General features: G+C 45.1%; 1 long non-coding RNA gene across 1 annotated transcript in view; it reads right to left on the reverse strand.

The window, feature by feature from the left end:
- LOC109308187 overlaps positions 1-5,138 on the reverse strand; it is a 13,057-nt gene extending 7,919 nt beyond the window's left edge. The window contains exon 1 of the long non-coding RNA XR_002100520.1: positions 5,054-5,138. This is a non-coding gene — a long non-coding RNA (uncharacterized LOC109308187). The remainder of the gene's footprint in view (positions 1-5,053) is intronic.
- Positions 5,139-5,353: the final 215 nt, after the last annotated feature.

Below are 5,353 nucleotides of genomic sequence, written 5' to 3' on the forward strand. Positions count from 1 at the left end.
ATGTGTGTGTGTATATATATATGTATATACACACATATATATATATACACACACACACATATACATATACACATATATATATTCCACCCAGAAAAGGCATCACACACACACACGCACACACATACTGCTAACCTATCTCCTTATTCAGGCAAATGTACCACTTCTTTTAAGGGGTGTCTAGCTACTTCACTTCTGTGCAAAAGCTTGTCCCAGAACCATCCTCTGCCATGGTCTTGCCCCTACCAAATGTGCCTCGAGGCTGTCATTCTGTGTAACAGCTGTTCTGTCATCCCATGTGTTATTAATGGGGTTTGTAGCCACCTGCTATATCACAGCTCGCCACCCCTTTTTTGGCAGCCACACTTCCTTTTCTCTGCCTTCCCTCAATAGTCTACCTGACATGAGGAGGAATATAAGACCGGACAAGCAGTATCAGGCTGGAAGCTTTCTATAGAAGGGACTTTTGGCTGCAGATTTGGTACTTGCAGCATTAGGCAGGCAGCCTACTAAATATGGCTTTTCTTAGTGCATACGTCCTATTATAACTGGCATACCACCTTGAGCACTGGCATAATGCCATCTGAACACATGGGCGTGAGAGTACACCATGTAGAAGCTGGAAATGTGTTTGCTGAGTGGAGGATTCCAAGCCAAAAATATTGCAGCAATAGCCCCAGCTTCCTTAGCTGTCATTAAAAGCTTAGATAAATGTTTTCAGTGTTTGCAAATTTCCAGAGCCCAATTCTAGACACCTCGTAGCTGCTTAACAGAGGTGATGAGGACCTCCTAATTTCAACTGGCCTAAAGGGACCATGGATGATATGCCAGCAAGTTTAGAGGCACCAGTAGCATAACTGAAGTGGGAGGGATGGTGACTGGGACAGGAGCCTCAGGCACTGTCTTTGTGGAGGGTCCTCAAAAGCAGCTATTGTTGCAATGGTGGCTGATCATGTCACCATGATTGGCACAGCAGGAGCCAGCATGGCCCTGGACATGAAGCTGCACTGCTACGTCTCTGAAAGAGGCTGTGCAGCAGCCTTGCTCGTTACCCCGTGGTTTGGGGGTGGTTTATGAAGTGAAATTCCCTTTGCAGCTTGTCAACACTCCTACTGCTTTGGCCAAAATGCACAGGCCTGTGAGAAGAATTTCACCCCACTAAGAACATAAAACACAAAATCAATACAACACAGGCAGTAATAAATCACTTTACATTGCTTTGCCTGTGACCATTACCAAATCAGAGCCAAGCAGCTAACAAAAATAAAAAGGGAAAAGGGAGGGGAAAGTGATTTCAGTTAGGAAGGAACTCTTTGATGCCATTTTAACATGTGATGAAAGTGTACATGATGCCTAAGCACTAATGCAATTTCTTTTAAAGCCATGTACAGCCTCAAACTTCTTTGAGTAAGCTCTAGCAAAAAGCGACTCCCCATCTCTAGGCTATTCCTCAAGGTCATGCTAAGAGACTTCAGTCTGGGATGATGATGAAAGCTCTTTTTCGGATCCCGGGCCTTATCTCATTGCTTCTCAACCTGAGTTATTTACACCACACCCCTGCCCAGAACAATACTCAAGCAAAGCTCCTCCACCCAGATAGTTCAGATTCCTAAGCAGACTTGCAGGTGCCTTTGGACTGGGTGGAGACACATGCCAGTATTTTGAGTACCTGTTTCCCTAAAGGTGCTAAATGACTTCTCACAAACATCTTAAGTAAAGGGTCATGGTTTTGTTAAACAGTTTCAGTGGACTTAACCCCACTGTGCCCTTATCCTGACTCAGAGGACTTCTAAAATTGGAAAGGAAGCTTTGTCTATATGGTCATTCATCCCTTGGCCTCTTGATCCTGCCTGCTGTACCAGTGTTTCTTTTTGAGTAGCACTGCTGATGCAAATGAAACCATACAGATGACCAGATGAGAATCTGGTCCATAATCTCAGCCCTGAGCATATCCAGTCAAAACGAGTTTTCTGTGCAATGAGAGAGTGTTCCTATAAAAATATTAGAATGTGACAGTTCTTTTATAAATGTGCCTGTACCCTGTACTGTATTACACTTGAAGTCACAGAAGTTGCTGTAGGAGGAAGCATCACCCACAGTTTCCCAATTAGGCCACATATTCCAAAATCTTCCACCTCTCTTTTTACTACCTTCACCATTACATTTGAGCTGCCAAGAGTGTAGTAGGTGCTTTTCACTAGGTATGCACCTACTCTGCAGCAGAAGGCACTGCCCTCATTTCAGAGGATATCTGCCTCCATTCCATGCCGATCTTATGGCTCCCTGATTTCATTAACATAAAAGACTGGAGTGAGAAACAAGAAGCTGAAGCAGTGTTATTTACCACTAATCCAATGTCAGTCTTTGGCCTTTGTCCCCTGTTAATAGTGGTGATGATTACACATATATCTTGGGTGTTCAGTTACCATCATACATAACCAAAGTCCCATAAATGCAATGGATTCCAGACCAGGGTATCATACCCTTATCTTCCCCCTGCCTCATGATCATATTGTAGAATAACAGAGGAGAACAAAGGGAGGCAATAGGCAGCCAAGGCCTGAGCACCTTGAATCAAGTGCATTTGTTTGAGGTTTTCCTTTCTTTTTATTCCTTGTCTTTCCTTGAAATAAACCTCCATTAAAAGAAAGATTTTAAAAAATCCACTTATAAGTGGATTAATATGCAGGCTAAAACATTGTGACTTGTACTAAAGCATAAACGTCAATAGCTGTAAAATCACTCACAACGGTCATAACTTACTAAGATCCCATCTCGCATCAAAGCTGACCAAATCACTTTTCCCTTCTGTACACTGAAAATGTGGGGAGTCATCCTAGTCCTGAGTTTCAAAGACAGGAATTCAGCCCTCATTGACAATTTATTCCCCAAACCAGAATGAATGCATGTTTGTAGGGAGCCATGCAAATGCTCCAGAGAAAGAGTGTGTTCAAGACAGAAATGGTGTATGGAGTCAGACTTCTTTATATGAACTGCTGCTTGATAATTATAGATCATTTGCATGCAGATTCAAGGCTTACATGTTAATAAAAGGCGACAACATATGCTCTTTCAGTGAAACTACATGATTTGCATTGTAATGATGAAGACAAAGAGGAGTTAGGACCCCAACTGTTGTAACAGCATCAGAGTTCTGCTCAACAACAACCATCTGAGTGAAAGGCCTGGAGCTGAGAATAAAACCTAATTTTTTTAAGGATGTGATCACCGCCATGGCCACAAAGCAAAGATAGTGTATCCAATATAGCCAAGTTATCAGCGCAGATCAAGATTCAATTAACACTCAGGCATGAATGAGAAGAATTAACCAACAAGTTTTATTGTGAATCAAGTATCTGCAGTTCTTTAATCTCTCTAATTACTGTATTTGAGAGGTCATCTCCCAATTCCCAGTTTCATTGATCTTCTAGATTGGGGAGCATCTCTAAATTATAATTTCTATCACTATGGCCACATTCAACCAGATTCCAGTGCCCCCAAAACTGAGCCATCCTTTACCCTAAAGAGAGTCCCACTGAAATTAATGAGATTATTCATGGAATAAAAGTACCTGCGTCTTGCCCCAGGTCCCAAGTGTCCTTGACTTGCCCCTGATTTGCTACCTCTGTCAAAACACCTGAAGAGAGGTAGGAAGACATAGCCGCTACTAAAGTTGCCACCCACCAAAACAGTATTTTTACTTTTTTTATGAGCTGATATCTGCCTTGTTCTCAGCCAGACTGGAATCCCTTGCACATTCATAGGTGATTTTAGAAATATTACATGGAGACCCAGAAAGCACTACTTCTGACTGCATGAATAGAGATAGCTGTATCCCTTTTCTTGTTTTTGTTTTTTTTCTTTGTGGCAAAGGGGCAGGTAGAGGGAGGAAAATAGGAGAATACACATGTGCACACAACAACCCCCACCCACCCCCAAAAAAACCAGAACACCTCCATACCATCAATTACAGGAAAAAATCCTCCAGAAGTGAGACCTAGGAAAGACTACAGAGGATTAGAAAGATGTCAAGTTCTCTGCCAATGTGGAGCCCAGGCAGGGCTCTGGAGTGCAAGCAGCTGCATCGGCATCACGCCTGTGGACACCGTACGCACACCACAGGGTGCATGGTGGGGAAGGGGCTGGGGCAGCACAACCCTGGCGCCTCCACCACCAGCCACCTGGAGGCGTGCACGCAGCAAGCAAGCAACGAAGATCGGATCCCTTAGAGCTCCCCAGTGGTCTGCCCCTGGCATACCAAGTGTGTTTTTGACACTCCGGCCAAAAATGTTGCTGACCCCTGGGTTAAATCAATGCTCCATCTAGTCCAGTATACTGTGTCAAATAGTGACAAGCAACAGATGTTTTGGAGGAAGAGTTGGGGTCAAATTACGTTAGAGATTAAATATGTTAGTATGATGGCTATTACTGCTTTTTAATTATGCTTTCTTTCTATTTTGTAATAAAATGACTGACAAGGAAGCTAATTGCTGCCAGGTCTCCACACACAAAAGACACTCTTGGAATTAGACATAGCCCAAGGGCGGCTCTCGAATTCTGTTTTGCACACAGGGCAGCAGAACTACCTGAACTAACAAAACTGATCAGATTTCACACCTGGAACTTACTCAGTGACCGAAGTTGTCCGTCTATAGAGAGCACTTACACCGATGTTCCAGGCTATTTTCCTTTGCGACTCCACTATTGTTATGCAGATTCCACTTTACTAGACGCTGTGCAGGACAGCACGACCCTGGCCCCTCCCTGCCATCCCCTGGGGGCATGCGTGCAGCAAGCAAGCAACAAAACTGGGCCCCTTGCAGCTCCCCAGTGGTCTGCCTCTGGCACGCCAAGGGTGTGTGATGGACTACCTGATAGTGATTTGGCCCAGGGGTTTTGAAAGGGTAAAAAATTATTGGAGGGCTTGGGATTCCCTTTTCTCAGCAATCAGACCCCAGAGACTCACCCTCCATGTCCCCTGATTGGCCCCACGGGTCACCTGGATGGGGATAAAAGGGGCAGTGCAGCTGATTCAGAGAGACCTGCCAGGGACAACGAGGAAGGATTTTCAAAGAGCTGGCAAGAGCTGGGCCAGCGGGGCGGGAGCAGTTGCCCGAGAAGAGCCTAAAGGAGCAGGACCTGTTGAACTCTCAGCGGTGTGGCGTGCAGCCGGCAGGAGAGGCTCCCGCTGGGCTCCAGGATCCCAGCAAGAGGCTGCAGCCAGCAGGAGAGGTTCCCCGCCTGGCTCCAGCAGAAAGCTGTGCAGTGACCCAAAAGGCTTCCGCCTCCACTTCCAGTTTCTCCAGCAAGAGTCAGGGCAGCTCAATGTGAGGCAGGGGCTTCCAGAAGGTCAAAA

This window comes from Crocodylus porosus, unplaced genomic scaffold (assembly GCF_001723895.1).
Source record: "Crocodylus porosus isolate Cpor-Errol unplaced genomic scaffold, CroPor_comp1, whole genome shotgun sequence".
NCBI lineage: Eukaryota > Metazoa > Chordata > Crocodylia > Crocodylidae > Crocodylus > Crocodylus porosus.